Source organism: Leopardus geoffroyi, chromosome B4 (assembly GCF_018350155.1).
Source record: "Leopardus geoffroyi isolate Oge1 chromosome B4, O.geoffroyi_Oge1_pat1.0, whole genome shotgun sequence".
Lineage (NCBI taxonomy): Eukaryota > Metazoa > Chordata > Mammalia > Carnivora > Felidae > Leopardus > Leopardus geoffroyi.
Genome location: NC_059341.1, coordinates 98,881,265 through 98,899,235, shown reverse-complemented (window position 1 = coordinate 98,899,235; position 17,971 = coordinate 98,881,265). Strand labels below are relative to the sequence as shown.

Sequence of the window (17,971 nt, the reverse complement as noted above, 5' to 3'; positions counted from 1 at the left end):
CATTGTACCACTGTTCTGTTTATCAACAAATACACTAAAGTAGGGTTCTCCATAATTACTTCATACGTATCTTATTAGTTTATTTTTTTATACCATGTATTATTCTTCAAATGCATTATTATACCAGTCTTTCCATTAAAACTCATCTCTTTCTCATTTGAATAATTTCCCCAGCTGTCCAGATCCATCTGTATTTTTGATCAAGCTGATTTATTATCTCTAGCTTCTAGCATTTTATTATTACAGATTTGGATGTGTGCTCATTTACATTTTCCACTGACTGCTTAATGAATACGTTGAATAATACCAATGCATATTTTGATCCCCAGGGACCTTCCTTGATACTTCTATCCTTCAATGAGGCATAAAATGAGTAAAGTTTTCTATGTGCTGAGCTAATTTGTATATTGTTATTGTACCATTATTTGCATGCAATAAAACCTTAAGTAATGAAACCCTCAATTAACTAGATTTTTTTTCAAGTTAACTTTAAAAAAAATTTTTAATGTTTATTTATTTTTGAGAAAGAGAGAGAGAGCGAGCATGAGGGGGGGGGGCAGAGAGCGAGGAGACACAGAATCTGAAGCAGGCTCCAAGCTCCGAGCTGTCAGCACAGAGCCCGACCTGGGGCTCGAACTCACAAACCGTGAGATCATGACCTGAGCGGAAGTCCGGCGCTTAACTGGCAGAGCCACCCAGGATCCGCATCAAGTTAACTTTTAGAATAAAGAAAAATAAATAAATAATGGCGAAATAGTAGCTAGCAGGTATTGAGTTTACAAAATTACCACTTTGCAGAGTCCTGGCTCAATTTTGCTTTAGTTCAGTTCCCTCTATCTTCCACAGCTAAAATGAGAAAGTTTTAAATAATTAAGACTTGGGTACAGCAATATCCTCAGGCAATTTGTTAGGAAAATATGCCACAGACCCTACAGTAAACTGAAGAGAATTGGACTTGCTAGCTTCATGTGGAGGATGCTATCTCAGATAATATCCCACCCTCCACGCGCATGATCAGATAAGGTGAGCTTTCTTGCTTAAGATAAGCTGACTATCTCTGGCTCATAAATTTCAAGTTTTGAATACAAATTTGTGCACTCATTTCTGCCTGTGTATCATAATATACATGGATACACAGTCCCTTTTATCCTACATTTTAACATTAATTTTTTAAATGTTTACTTACTTTTGAAAGAGAGAGAGAGACAGAGAGACAGAGAGACAGAGCATGAGTGGGGGAGGGGCAGAAAGAGAGGGAGACACAGAATCGGCAACAGGCTCCAGGCTTCCAGCTGTCAGCACAGAGTTCAACATGGGGCTTGAACTCACAAACTGTTGAGATCATCACCTGAGCCAAAGTTTGAGGCTTAACCGACCGAGCCCCCCAGGCGCCCCTTATCTTATATTTTAAAAAGTTCTACCTCAGTCAACTTCATGACAGTATAGGTGTGAATAATTCTAAAGCTATCTTTTCTTGAGAATATAGGACTTAGGTAAACATCAGTCTTTAACATTGTCATGGTCAAACTCAGTATTACACTGGGGTCTTCCCTTCTCTCCTCTGGTATAGTAGTTGCTGCTTCCTATGTACCACTTTACTCTGCTAAGAAAACATCAAGGCAGTACCCCTAATTTGCAGACTCTGATCTTGGGCCTTCACTTTACTGCTTATTCCCACACAAGATTTAAATCCTAGCTGTGATTAAGAAACTTGGTCAATCAGATTCTCAAGGAACTTTATCAAGCAGGATGTGTTTGGAATGATCCTAGAATAAGTCCTGGGTAAGATATATATATAGATCTATATATATATAGATCTATATATATATCCTAATATAAAACATCAAGTGTGATTTTCATTGTAATAAGCATGAACATGAGATGGTAGTGATGATGATTTCCTAAATGGAGAAAACAGCATGAAAAAATAAAAGGAAACATACATATTGGCCAACTTATATGGAATTAAGTTAGAATCAGAAGGGGAGGTGTTAAAAAGATACCTAAAATTTCAATTATAACATACCAGCTCTACTATAGATTATCTTGGTTGAATCATATAACAAAATCAATTTGCCACTAATAGCTATAATACTAGCCAATATAGGTTGCTACAGGGTTACCTCACTTTATTTGAGAAGCAGCTATTTATTTATTTATTTATTTATTTATTTATTTATTTATAATGTAAGTTCTTTGAAATGTTGATATATCTTAAAATTGTCATAGGCCAAGCAGTAGAAGATTGCCCGGAATTGGGGAATCCTGACTATTATTTCTGGTGCCATGACTGGACAACCATTGTCCCTCCATTTTCAAATCAACAGGGTATTTCAGAACCTCTTGTTAAGAAAATATGATTTCTCATTGTTACCTAAAAAATATTCTGTGCATTCTTCTGGAAAGTTCAATAGAGAAACAAAATCAAGTCTGCAGACCTTAAATAAGTGGTATGGAAAAATATCTTGGAGATAAAAGTTAAGAACTTTTTAGAGGAATCTAAAAGTGTATCACTGATACTTCTGATGTCACAGGGGATGTTATTCTGAGGCAAAATACAGAGACTGACAATTCTGAGGTTCAAAAGAGCCAGACTCTGAAAGGAAATTTTTTAGGAATATCCTATTCAAGTTATTTACCCCAAATTTTTCTCTTGTATTTACTTTTTAATGTATACACAAATGATATATGAAATAAAAGTCTAAATTAAGCCAAAAAGATATTTTCCATAAGGACAAAATTTAAAAAATTTTAATCGGCCATGTTCTTTTATAGTTCTTTCTTAATGGTAATTAATGTAACAGTATATCATACAATTGACTATGTCTTAGATTTAATAAAATACAGTAGCTGCTCAGATACTATAAAGTACTGACATAAAATGCATCATCAAATGAGCATATTTATGGAAATATCAGAGTGTTTCCTCACTAGTTTAGGGATAGCAGCCAATAGAATCACCACTCTGAATGCAAGAGAGTAACAAGTTTTACATTTTTGACCATGATAGCATAGGAGAGTAAACAGAGAACACATTAAAAAAAATAAGAGGTGATGTAAAGGGACTCATCTCTTTCAATTGGGATTTAGATTATTTAGATTATCATAGAAGAGTAATTGTGGGATTATACAGATTCATTTGCTTGTATGCTTGTGATATTTGATGGCCAAATCCCATGTAGTGTTCTGCTCGGTGGAAAACAAGCCTGGTTTAGCTTTACTTGTACAAATAAAAATGTACAAGGGTACTCTTTTTGTAGTCTGGGGAAATGCAAAGTAACCTCAAAGATGAGGATATTTTTATTCTATAAAATACAATGTAGTAATCTCACTTCTAAAAACTTTTAAAGTAATACAAAATAAGCCTGCTAGGCAAAGAGAAAGCTGAAAAAAATCAGAAGAAAATGATTTATATGGCCAAGCATATAAATTAAATGAAAATACAGAGATACTTAAGTCCAAATTTTCTCAATTGCGGCCTCCATTTTGCACCTGCAGTGTGTGGGCACAATTCAAACCAGATAACATCTGGCATAGTGTAAATGCAGTAATCAACAATTGCAGAAGCATTTAAATTGTGGCTGCACTTATAGGGAAGAGAGAAAAGGCAATTAAGAAGATGTGAGTCTAAGATAGGTTTAAACTCACAATTTCCACATAACTCATTCTTCAGACGAAAGACCAGAACCAAGGCTGTACAAGATCTCAGAGGGAACATGAGGTCATGCAGCTACAAGGTTCAGTCGTGGAGGAGTGGAGGGAGGGCGGGCTTGGAGATGATCAGATGTGCTTCCACATTCTGACCTCAGCACTTCCCAGGCCAGGGAGCTGAAACAATTACTTAAACTCTGCATCACATGTCTCTCAGACGTAAAGTGAAAATAATAGAATGGCAAGAGTGTGGGGTTTATAGTGAGAATTATAGTAGAAGGTTGTAAAGTAGGAGGCATCATGAATGGTAGTTTCCTTTCTCAGCCTTCTTTCACTTATTTCTGTCCCTGTGTTTGACATATAATGAGAATAATTTTTACGTATTTAACTTGACTGTGTTTCAATTTGACTTATAAATTCACCTACTTCATACCCTGAAGAATCGTGAAACATTTATTTATTCTAAACCATGTATCAATAGCCTCTTATGTGCAAATTAATACACTAGATGCTGGAATTGCAATTATGAGCATGAAGAGGAAGGGCCATTGTTTCATAGAATCTACTGAGATGGACATTAATCAGATGTACATAAAAAATAAAGTGACATTATAAATGTGATAATCACCATATAACATGGTGATTCCTTGTAACATGAAAGGGTACAGAAGTCAAGAAAGGTAAATCCTTAGTGAACTGAAGGAGGAAGAAAAAATATCTAAGCAAGTGAATAACATGCCAGCATCAACAACAACAACAGCAACAACAACAACATGAGAAAGGCTTTTTTTTGGCAAAAAGGAGTACTATATATGAAAATGAGAGAATGTGTTTGGTATTCAATTGACAATGTGAATGAAATATTAAAGACATGAAAAATTTATAGAGGTCTTTATCAGGTTATGTGGAAAGAATAGTAGTAGGGTTTTCTACATAGGGTTCAAGCCAGGAGTTATGCTCAAAATGTGTTTGCAATATTATAGCAATAGAAATATTCCTTAAAATGAGCAAACTGTGCCAATAAGGGACTTTTTGAGGGCAATCGCATAAATTTAATTCATAATGACATCTCTTTGAAGTCCAAGGTCTAAATTTGGGAGAGATATAAAACACAAAGCAGGGTGGGATCACTAGAATTTGGTATAACAGATGTTCACACATATACTCTTCACCCTCTTGATCATTCCTACTTTTCTCTGTTTTTAGCTCCATTGCTGCCAGAGAGCAGGAAAAAAGAAGAGTTCCATTTCTAAGCTGGATTGAACTATCATTTCTGAGGGACTGTGCACAAAGACAGTAGTACACTTTACGTGTGTGTGTGTGTGTGCGTGTGTGTATGTTTGTGTATGTGTGTGTATAAAGTATGGATGTAGGAGAAATAACAGCTATTGAGATGCAGTCCAAACTCTGAGTTACAGTATGGATATCTCACAAGGTTACAAATTGTAAGGGAAGTATAAAACGTGGTTATACCTTATGGATGAATACCATAAATTTGTATCCTTCATTTAATCACATATATTTATCCTTTCACTTATCTGTTCATTCTATTTGCCATAAAATTGTTGATAGCATATCATGCATGAGGAAGTTTGTCAGGCATGGAGATGCATTAATACACAAAGTAATCATGACCTCAGACCTCATAAAGTATATAGTTTTTCAGGGAATATAGACAATTACACACATAATTACCACAGTTAATGTAGGAGACACAGAATGCAAGGAGATCACAAAGTAGGGCGAAATAATCTAGGGCTGTGGGGAGAAAGGCAGTGAAAAAAACATCTCAGAAGAAATAATTTTAAGCCAACTACTTATCTAGGAATGTGAAAGAGCCAAAATTTGGAGGATAGGTAGAACATTGCATGCAAAGGAATGGCATGTAGACAGGCAGCCTGTAGGCTAGAAGAAGAAGCTCAATATGGATGGAATATAAAAGTACAAGATGGAGTGTAAAAAGGTGTGAGGATAGAGAGGAAAGTAACAGCTAGAAGATGGAGATTTTCATGCAGCATATTAAGAAGTCGGAATTCTTATAAAAGCAAAAGTTTGTTTTGTAATTGAGAAATGGTTAAGCAAGGGAGTATCATGAACAGAGTTGCATTTTTGTTTGTATATTTTAAAGCTCCTTTTACAGAGATTTTATATGGATACAATTTTAGGAAAAAAAAAGAAACACTGGGCACAGAGATATCAATCAGATTTGGTGGTATTGGAGAAAACAAAATAATTAGGCGATATGTTTAAGCCATTGTCTGCAAGGCATCTTCATTGACTTGGTATGGAGTTGGAAAGGATGATTCCAGAGTTTTTGACTGTAGTAACCAGGGGCATTGTGGTAACAATTATGGAGTAAGGGAACAATTATAGAAGAGATAATTAGGAGAGGACATAATAGGCTCTGCTCAGGTCGAGTTTGATGTGTCTACCAGACATCAACTAGAAATTTCTAGTGAATATTTAAGTATAGGGATCTGGAATTGAGGATAAAAATCTAGTATGGAGTTAAAATATAAGAGAAAAAAAGTCGTTTTTGAGATAGTGTTCCTCTGCAAGATGCAGCTTTAAGATGGCTTCCTAATTCTGAATTGCAGAATTAGATCAATCCTGCCTATGGAAAGCGTTGTAGATTGGCTCAGTGAGCTTCTCTTCCTCTAACCTAGAGGATGGAAATGTAAAATTTCCTTTTTCACATTCTTGAAGCTACGTTTCTAAAAGTGAAAATATTCCACCAAGTAGGTTCCCACATAATACTTGGAAGGCAGAACTAAAATTATAGGGCAGAAGCCATGTGGCCTCTCTGGCAAGCAAAATCAGAAAAAATCAATTCCCTTTTCCTTCTCTCTTTCCAATTTTCCTTTCTCCTTTCTGCTCCTCCTCCTCCCTTTCCTTCTCCTTTTCTTTCTCTTTGCCTTCATCTTCTTCTTGTTTAATAGCAACTATATAAGGATCTGTGCTCTCCACCTATGCTGGATTTCCAATGGGACATTTCTGTTGTGTGGCTGGATAGGTTTCCTACTTACATTGCCCCTGGAAGTTCAGCATATAAATTTAGTGTCTAAATAACAATATCTTTAAATATATTATTATTTTCTTTTATTCTATTTAGGAGTAGATGGTATTGTCATCCATTAGTTCCTAATTAGAACTAATTAGTTTTTGCTGGATTCATTATTGGTTACACATTTTGCAGAGCCCAGTGCAAATTAAAAAGGTGGGACACTTTGTTCAAAAAATATTAATGTCAAGATGGCAACCACAGAGCACTAAATCAAACAGTCTGAGTTTCTAAGCCCATAACCTTGTGCACCTGCATAGTTCACACACCCGTGAGGTCAATCCCAGCTAGAGTGTTAAAAAAACAGATGGGTTGATTTGGGCAGAAGGCTTGTTCGAGGTGTGTCTGGGTGGCTCAGTTGGTTAAGTGTCTGACCTCGACTCAGGTCATGATCTCACAGTTTGTGGGTTCAAGCCCCGCATCTGGCTCTGTGCTGACAGTGTGGGGCCTGCTTGGGATTCTCTTCCTCTCCCTCTCTCTCTGCCCCTTCTCCACTTGTGCTTTCTCTCTAAATAAATAAATAAATAAATAAATAAATAAATAAATAAATAAAACTTAGAAAAAAAAAGAAGGTTCCTGGATGCAGGTATTTTCAGGTTCCACCGCCCTACAGCTTTACTATCTAACAGTTGTTAATTGCTGGGTCAAAAAAAAGAGCTAAGATAATCATTCATAGCTCATGACTGGAAAACCTATATGTGTTACATGCTATCCACCTTATAGGCCATTGGTCTAAACTGGCACAGGCTCCCTCCTACCTCAAAGAGTGCTGGAAAATATCAGGCAGCAATTTTAAGCTCACTATGGTAAGCTTTATAGTATTTGCTACAAATCCCAATGTACATCTGCACAAGACACAGGAAGTCCTTGAAAGGACTCTTAATGCCAGACTAGAGGCTTCACTATCAAGATATCACAAGAATATGCTTTCTGCAGTCAGAAAAATACAAAAGATGAAGACAGGCAGAAAAGAGGTAAGCTAAGTAAGCCTCGCTCTCCTTCCCTAACTCAACAATCTATAAAGGACTGAGGCCTGGCTTATTATTCAATGGGAAACCCATTCATTTGGAAATTAAATGACATTGGAAATGAGAATGACTGTCAACATCTCCTTCTCCTCTCTGATCCTTATATTCACACTAGTCACGGAGGTATCAAGTACAACATGGATGATAAGGATATCATATTGTCTTAAAGCAGTAACATTTGTAGGTGAATCTGATGTCCAGCTTTCTTCAGTAAAATACCTTGTGTTCAGACCCTGAACTTTCCCGAAGAGGAAGAGAAGGGGGCTACCTAATATGCATTGGTATCTTAAATACTTTTATTTCTGAATCCCCTTTCCATAAGAAGCCTTGCAAAACTGGTTTTTGTTTGTTTGTTTTCTGTAAAGAGTTGCTGGCAGGGAGAGGGCTGGAATTTATCATGTACTGTTGATTTTAATTTTGCAGCTATTTTACATCCTGCTTATATAATCTAAACTCATTCTAACAGTAGTTAAAATAAGTTTAATAACATAAAACTTGCACTGTGTATTGCAATGTGTAACAATACCACAGAAAAGTCACTTACTATTTTTTGATGTTTTGGAACACCAAATCACTCTCTTCATTTAAGCCCCCCAAATGCTGTCTTTTATGAAAACACAAGCATTAGAATGTGACATAGCTCCACATCTGGGTGGTATCTTAGGGTGGTAGTAATAGCACTTGACATGATTTCAGGAGATTTATTGGGAGATTCAGGGTTTATTTGGTTCAGTCTCTAGATGTGTAACCTTTAAAAGTCACATAACGTCCCATCAAATTGTTCTAATATTTTATACAGGATCACTTTATTCATGACTTGATTTGCTTTACGTGGTCGGCTGTGCCAGCACAGATTATAGACTTGCAGATTTTGTCTTTCTCTCTTTTACTCCCACTCTTAGTTACATGTAGAGATTTCACTGCAAACTCCTTGAAAAGTTTTGAATTCCCTAATAGTGTTTCATGCTAATATGCTATCTAAATTAAAAAAAAAATGTGTTGGGTGGGGGGGATGGGTGAAATGGGTGATGGGCATTCAGGAGAGCACTTCTTGGGATGAGTACTGGGCGTCATATGTGATTGATCAATCACTAAGCTCTACTCCTGAAACCACTATTACACTGTTTGTTAAGTAATTTGGATTTTAATAAAATTAAAACAAATTGTAAAACTAAGTGTTGTGTATTAGATTACCTATCATACTTGCCATAAATTGGATTTAATTCTTATTTATCCAGGTTTCTTTTAAGAATATTAATATAAATATATTTTAATAGAGGGAGTAGGAAAGCAGGAATTCAACACAAGGAACAGATAAAGAGCGGACTGTAGGATTCAGTTGCTACTAGAAGAAGCTGGAACATTTTACTTACAAGATATCCAACCATGCAGTAATAACTTTTTGTCTCAGTATGCTATATATTTAAAAACATTATTAATTGAAACTGCTAAAATAGGCCTTACTTTAAAATTATGATAGAAAAATCCAATATAAACATATACCTGGAAATATTAGAAAAATAAAAAGTATTACTTGCTTATCTATTATCTTACATATAGTGAATTATTCATATTACCGATTATGTCTAAAGTTTAAAAAGTTTCTGTAATTTTAATTTTGCTAATTTTACTAACAACACAGTTGGTAATTCTCTAACTGAAAGTTTTTTTTTTTCCTTTAAATATTTTGTGCTTTAAGAAATGGTAAATTATTTTTTTCAATTTTCTTTTTTGTACCGATTCACAGAAGTCAAAATAGAAGATGCTTTTACCCAGAAAGAGATCAGGTACCTGATATATCAAAAGTCATGTCAGAGCACTTACCAGTGTAAGTTAAACACTCAAAACACAAACACTAAAAATTCAGCTAGTAAGAACCATGTCCATAGTCATTCTGTTTATGTAAAATTACAACAAAGAGAATAGGAGGACTAAATCAACAGATCCAAAATACAGAATGCTGCTGAACAGTTGTTATAGTTCAAAAACACTTTTTAAAATAACAATCCTGTTTACATATAATTATCTCATCATCCAGCTCTATACAGTTTTAACAAATGAGCATAGGAGGAATAAGATCTATCAGCAAAATACTAAAATTAAAAAAAAAAAACCCTAATGATGGAAATGCAATATCCTTATTCTATCAATACCATCAAAGAATATATAGTGTTAGCCCGAGATTCTTATAGACAGGATCTAAGCCCCAGAAAAGATGCACCCCAAACGTAGATGTCTTTTGTTGAAAGTAGTGAAGAAGCAGTGTGCAAATGAGAGAAAATGTAGAAATATATAAAATTATCCAAATGAAGCTTACTTATTTCACATTGACTAATCCACAAATGTTTACACTTGTAATAGTTGCCAGTATATGATTAAAGTCTTGATTCCTGGGGCACCAGGGTGGCTTGGTCGGTTGAGTGCCTGATTTAGGCTCAGGTCATGACTGCTCCTGGGTTGGAGCCCCGCGTGGGGCTTTGTGCTGACAGCTCAGAGCCTGGAGCCTGCTTCAGATTCTGTGTCTCCCTCTCTCTGCTCCTCCCCCCCCTCACACTCTGTCTCTCAAAAATAAATAAACATAAAAAAATAAAAAGTCTTGAAACCTAGGATATCCAAGAAAGTGCATCCAAGAAAGTTCTGTTCTCCCTTCCTGCTGCAGTGACAACAGACTATTTCTACATGACTCAGTTTTTGGAAGTAGTTATAATAACTTTAAAAGCTAGTAGTTTCTCTTATATTTTAATCCTAAAAATATATTCACCGACCAAGCACATTTTGTGATAAACTACCATTTAAATACATACATTTTGTAGTGTGGCAACTTCTTAGATGTATATTCTTCCAAACTGTCATTAAAACTTGGATGACTTTTTACCTTTACTAAATATTTCTTTTTATACTTTAATATTATTGCATTTTTAATGAACCATAAAGCTTAAACTCTGTCTTTTTTGAGGTTTTGTCAATTTTTTTCCCACTAAAGTGAATTTATTTTGACTGGATTTCTTGTGATAATATATGTTTATAATGTTGGTTCTAAATAACATTTCTGCTTCCTATATTTAGGGTCAGTTTGGGGTTGATATTTTCATTCATTTGAGAAATATTGACTTGATATGCTTATCTTTAAAACAAATTTAGATGAATGGGCAGGATAGCAATATTAAGGGATTCCTTCTTCAATCAGCTGCTTGCCTTGTCTAGATAATGTGTTATGTCATTTCAAACTGACCAGTGACCTGTCTAAAACTTGAGCAGCTGTTACTCATTCATAGTTACCTTCCAGGGGTGGCTACTGTCACCATTCCCCTGATAGTTCTGGAATATGTGATAATTAGTAGGGTGACAGAACTTTATTCCAAGGATTGCTTGCCATAAGGAATAATAGGCGGGTTCTATAACATTAACATGGAAAATGTTTGTACGAGAAAGAAGGCCTACTGTGTGTTTTCTAAGGCTCCCATTTAAAGCTCTTACCAGCTGTTGAGAGAGATTATTAACCTCATCTTACAGATGTGAAAACTGAAGTTGAGAGGTTGAGAAAATCATTGCCTATCAAAGACAAACCAATAGTCAGGCACTCTCATCTGCCTGATTCCGGGTCAAAATCAAAGGTGATGGGGAGATGTAGAGTCTTTTAAGAAACATTGGGAAGAGAGAACAACAACAACAACAAAAAGTGTCATCTTCACATTTCTGGGTAATAAAAATCAAACCAATGCTTTCTCAACTTATCCTTAAGTATTTTAGTAAAAGATTTACTCATGATTCTCAAGCAATTTCAATGAAAGCCCAACTGGGGCTTTTGAAAATTTTTATCTCAGCACTAAATAACAAAAGTCCTAAAAAACAATTTTAGAATCACTTTGATATGTAATGGCATCATTATGTTTACAGGCTGATAGGGTCTGAAACTAGGTATTTTTATAGATAGCAATACTTTCACCAATAGCATGAAACTAATCATCAGGTGTTAGGTTAATCTGAAAACCCATCCAGACATCTGCCATGTAAAAAGAAAAAAGGCACAAATCAAGGGAAAATTGGGGATGAGTTAGTAACAGATTTATCTTTGAATTGTCTAATTTGGTTGAGTTACACCTTCACCATACTTTTCAGCAATATAGCTTTTTGAAGTGAATTTCTTCTTTGGCCCAGAAGAAATAAATGAGTAGATGAATAAAGGAAAAATGAGGTACGGGAAATAAATGAAAACTTTCTCATATATCTTCCATCTACCAGGAATTGCATAGTTACTTATGTAGTTAACTATTCTCCCAATCCTTAAAGCCATGGCAGGATTTATTGTTGAACACTGAGTATGAAATAATACTTGGCGTTACGCAAAGTATCATATATTGCAGGTATCAAATTACTGTCATTTAAATAAATTGTAAATCAGCCTTCTTGTTCCTCAGACAGAGATTTAGCTGCTGTAAATCACTAGGATCTTCCGGCTTTTCCACTGAACCATTATTGTCTTTTATATTCTAACAATTATCATGTGACTCCTCTTCAAAATAATAAAGAACAGGGAATCACTGTTGCAGAGAAAGTCCTTCGGGGAGTTCTTACAGGCGCAGTATTTCTACTTTTCTTTTCTAAGTCCACCTAATGATTCCTCATGGCACAAGTCAGCAAACTTTCCTTAAACAGCTAGGTAGTGAATATTTTAGGATTTTGCCAGCCATAGGGGCTCTGTCACAACCATAAAACTTTACTATTGTAGCTGGATTGCAGCTACAAACAATAACTAAACAAATGGTGTGGCTGGAATCCAATAAAATTTTATATGCAAAAACAGAATGGAACTTACCTGTTGATTCCAGTTTGCTGACTTTTGTCACATAGAGTAGCCACATCATACCTTCCACTTGGTCAGAGTACCCCACTGGAGGTTTTTGTCACTATCTCCAAATTTGCCGGCTGCCAATAATCTGCCTATTGGTATGAAATTCTCTTCATACTTATACCCCAGCCATTCTTCAAATCCCATCTCAAATCTACCTCATCAGAGGCCTCCAGTAAGCATGATATTATGTGTATTAGAATATCATCAACTATCCATGCATTAGGCAATCTTTTCTCTTGGTGACATAATAGCATTCATTATTTTTGCACATAGAATCCTTTTTTTTTTTGAAGAATTAAAGAAAAAAACAACAGTCTGAATTTTAAAAATGGGCAAAGATATTTTTCCAAAGAAGATATACAAACAGCCAATAGGTACATGAAAAGATGCTCACTATCACTAATAATCAGGGAAATGCAAATCAAAGCCACAATAAGATATCACCTCACCCCTGTTAGCATGGCTATTATCAAAAAGATAAAAACAAGTGTTGGTGGGTCTTTGGGAGAAAAGAGAACCCTTGTGCACTGTTGACAGAAATGTAAATTGGTGCAGCCATTATGGAAAACAGTATAGAGGGTCCTCAAAAACAAAACAAAAACCCAAAAAACTACCAGATGACTCAGTAATTCCATTTCTGTATATATATCCAAAGAAAATGAAATCACTGTCTCAGAGAGCTATCTGCACTCATGTTCATTACAGCATTATTCACAATAGCCAAGAGGTGGAAACGACCTAAGTGCCTGTCAACAGATTAATGGATAAAGATAATATTGTATATATATATAAAATATATATTTATTATATATATTTATATATTATATATATAGTTATAAATATTTTAGAAGGAAAATAATAATAAAAGAAGGAAATTCTGCCTTTTGTGACAACATAAGTGAACTTTGAGGGAATTATGCTAAGTGAAATAAGTCAGATAGAGAAAGGCAAATACTGTATGTTCTCACTTATCTGGGGAATCTAAAAAACGAAACTCAGGAGTAGTAAAATGAGACCGAGGGGGTGGGAGAAATGGGAAGATGTTGGTCAAAAGGATATAAACTCATGCCCACAGGATAAATAAGATCTAAGGATCTAACGCACAGCATGGTTACTATAATTAGCAGTACTATATTATACACTTGAAAGCTGTTAAGGGAGTATATCTTATCACCATACATAGACAAAAATTTTAATTATGTGAGGGGATCAGGTGTTAACTAATCTTATTGTCATAATCATTTTGCAATATATACATATCTAATAATCATATTGTATACCTTCAACTTATATATGTTACATGTTATATATAAAGAATAATATTTTCACATAAATAAAGTTTGGGGAGGTAAAAAATTAAAAGAAACCCAATCACATGGTATGATTTCTTCTTTGGGAAACGTAAAACAAGAAAGGCTAATAATTTTCCATGATCAAATGAGGAAAAGGAAAGGCAATAGTAAAGCACTGCTCTCTTAAATCCTACTTTAATGATCCTTATTAAGGCTGTAAAAATCTTACTATTACATTAGAATTCCTAAGATGATATAACTCAACATTCCATCAAGTACAAAAATTCCCTCCATCAGTTCACTAGCAATTAATATCAATTTTCAATATTTCCAATCATAGGGAAATAACTACTGACATGCTTCTACTTAAAAATAACTTAGTTATTTTTGTGAGTATATTTCTTATTAAACCAAAATGATACACTTAAATTCTTTGCTAATGTATGCAGAGTTGATGAAATGGTGATCTGGTGAGAGTCTTTGTTCTTATTAATAAAAATTGTGAGTAGAAAGTAAAATGAGAAGCTTCATTACTTCCTATGGAGATATGTCTATAGCTGAGCAGGTCTAATTGGGATTTCTCATATTGAGAAAAACCATCCTCACTGTAATATTTACTCATTTGCTTTTGCTCTACAGATTTAGTTTCATGGAATCTTATTTCATTTTTACATGGCAAATATTTATATATTTGAGAAATGTTGTCATGCATCCTCTAAGAATATTTTTTCAGATAAAACAGCACCCAAAACACCATTATTTATCCATAGGATACAACAGACACTTCTAACAACTCACATGAATGCATGTCATTCTTAAAACTTGCCACTGTGGAAAGCACATAGGCAAGTGGTCTGACCAGCACAGAATACAGTAAGCCTCTTTTCTTCCATGATTTGTAAACTGGAATTCTCATAACACAGATTGGCTGCATTACAGATACACTCTTTTGTGTAATCTGTTAGTAGTTTGCATATATTGCCTACCCTTTAGGTAGATTTCAGTAAGTTAAAATCAGAAATAGCTCAGTTATATTTCAACAAATTCCCACATAAACAATTTTATCTATTTCCTGGTCAGTTGTGCATTCAACAGATCCTTGCAATTCATACTATAAGGTGGAAGTCTAAGTTGTAGGATTTAACCCCACATGCTGTCGCTGGTAATGCCACAAGGTTGGAGGTCTTTGGCTTAATTTCTTAGATCAGTGGACTGCTCTTCAATAAAGCAGAAATTATTTTATGAGTATTAACGTCCCTGGAAAAGAAAGTTCAACGACAAATGTTCTTTTTGAAGGCTTAACAGTAATGTCAAAAACATGACAAGGCACTGTGCATTTAGATTTATATTTCATGTGCTTTTGCTAAGATAAGCATTCTCTGGAAGGAACTCTAAGAGTGCTTAAGGTCGAAGCTGCTCTGTGTTTGTTTTTACACAGTTATTGGCTACATCTCACCATTTGTGATCTAAAGTCCTGAGAACCAGTCTCCAAGGCTGATGACCAGCAACGAAAGACAGTTTAAATATATCAGTATTCTCTGAGCTCCATCTAATTTATTACATATAAAGTCAGTATTTTTTTGAGTTTAATCTATTTCATCTATTTTAGCTAGATTCCTCTTTATAAATATTATCTTAAAAATATCATTTTGAGAGAACAAAACAGGAAAATTATGTGTGACAGGTACATGTTTAGGCAAAACCTAAACAATACAAACACACACACACACACACACACACACACACACACACACAAAACCAGAAGAACATGGGAAAAGTATCTGATTCTATCAATGCCACAAGACTTTCTCACCAAGCTATTTCGCTGGTGATCTGAAAATGAGCATGGAGTTTTCTAAGCCTTCTAAATTAGTGTGATGTAGCCTAGAGCTGCCACATCAAGACTCTTATCTTTGGGACAAGCAGATTAAACTCATTTGCAAGTGTCAACTCTGCTTTCTATTCTCATCTTGAGTGGTTCATTAACTTGTTTTGAGTAGTAGAACCCAGGTATCAATGAGCTGGCTAAAGTCTCCCAGCATGAACTTAGATTTCAAAATGGGTGTGACTAAAGGAGTGGCTGTCATTTTCATACAGCAGAAATTCCATAATTTGGAATTCTGAAATTGGATTAAACTTTAGTCATCTACCTCTTTACAACAGAGACTGCAGGCTGGCCTATCCAGCGAAAAGTGGGGAGAGGAGTGAGACCTCACAAGAAGTGGCAGGGAGTAATCATGTATGGGACACATTCTCACTCCATGGTGGCTTAAGAAAATATCCTCAGTTTGGGTTTGAGGGACAAAAGTTTATATACTATTATGTAAATATGGCTGTTTGAAGTATTATATATTTCAACGGACAATTGTTTGGAGTCCAGAAAAAAAAAGATGTTAATAATCTACATGGTATCATTGAAAACACACACACACACACACACACACACACACACACACACACACTCACTCCAACTATAGAAAGACCTGTAAATAAAAATGTAATAAAAAATATTGAAACATAAATCTAAGACCTAAACCTTGTCTTTTTCTGTGTATATAGAGACAGTATATTAAAGATATTATAAGGTATCTATAAATATGTATGTGTGTGTGCGCACGCACATATGTAGACATACACATTTTAATGTTAACTGAAATAACCAACTATCTTTTCAGATTTAGATAAAATTTTATTGAAACCCAGTGTGTGTTGATTTTAAACAACTCTACAAATTCTTTGACATTGCTCTCTCTGCCTTGAATATTGGCTGGTCTTAATAACTCATTATGATCAATTTTATGTGTCAACTTGGGCAGGTTCCCTGTGCAAACACTAATCTAGGTATTTTGCAAATTAGATTAAAGTCCAAATGTAGTTTACTTTAAGAAAAGGAGATTATCCTAGATAAACTGGGCAAATCTGACTCAATCCTTTGAAAAGTCTAAGAGCACACAGCTGAGGATTCTTAAAGAAGTTCTGCCTGTATACAACCGCTTCAGCAATGTCCAAGAGTTTCAGCTTGTTTTTGCTGATGGCCTGCCTTATCATTTCCAAACTTGCCTATCTAGTCCCTAAAATTATGTAAGGCAATTAATTTCTTTCAAAAAATCGTTCAATATGTATCTCCTACTCTTGGTTTCTCTGGTTGAACATCGACTAATACATTCACTTTGTGGTAGAAGTGGCTGTGCATGATTTTCAAGGTTATGTCCCAAAAGGTTAAAGCTTCTGTCTGACTTTCTTCCAGATACTTGCCTTAAAAACCAATGATGTGGCTTGATGAAATCCAGGTAAAAGTTGTGTTCCACTCCACAGTAACGGATGAGAGTCAGATGACTGACATCCTCTGCCAGTCATTTAAGGAAGAAAGCCTTTGAAATGACTCTAGACCTACCACTCATTGACCACAACCACATGAGAAACTAAGAATGAGAACAACACAGCCAAGCCCAGTCAACCTACAGAATTGTGAAAGATAATAATAAATGAACAGTGGTGTTTTACACTACTGTTTGGGATAGCTATATATATATATATATATATATATATATATATATATATATATATGTATAGATATACAGTATAGATAATAGGTACAGACCTTGGTGGCTTTGCATTGTGCTAAAACTCTAAATTAGAACCTTTTCAAGCCTGGCTGGAGGCTTATATATTTTCTTGATCTTTTCGAAGAAGTGGCCTTTGGTTTTGTTGATTTTCTGTTTTCAATGTCATCAAGATCATTGATTTCTGCCTTGATTGTTATTTCTTATGCTTCCTGTTGGATTAAATGATTTTTCTCTAGTTTCATAAGATGGAAGCTTACATTATTAAGTTAGAAAGACTTCAGATATTCTTTATTTTTAAATATATATGTATTTCATATTATAAATTTGCCGCTAAGCACTGTTATTACTGCACCTCAATTTTTTTGATACTGTCGTTTTTAATTCAATATATTTTAAAATTTATCTAGAGATATCTTCTTGACCTACGTGTAATTTAGAAGTGTGTTGTTTAATCTGCAAGTGAATTTACCAGCAATTTCCACCCAGTTATTCATTTTTAGTTTAATTCCGTTATAGTCTAA

At 34.8% G+C, this 17,971-nt stretch overlaps 1 long non-coding RNA gene across 1 annotated transcript in view; it reads left to right on the top strand.

Moving 5' to 3' along the window:
• The window catches only part of LOC123590897, a 103,997-nt gene extending 86,664 nt beyond the window's left edge, over positions 1–17,333 (top strand). Inside the window, exon 3 of the long non-coding RNA XR_006709024.1 lies at positions 17,132–17,333. This is a non-coding gene — a long non-coding RNA (uncharacterized LOC123590897). The remainder of the gene's footprint in view (positions 1–17,131) is intronic.
• The last annotated feature ends 638 nt before the right edge of the window (positions 17,334–17,971 follow it).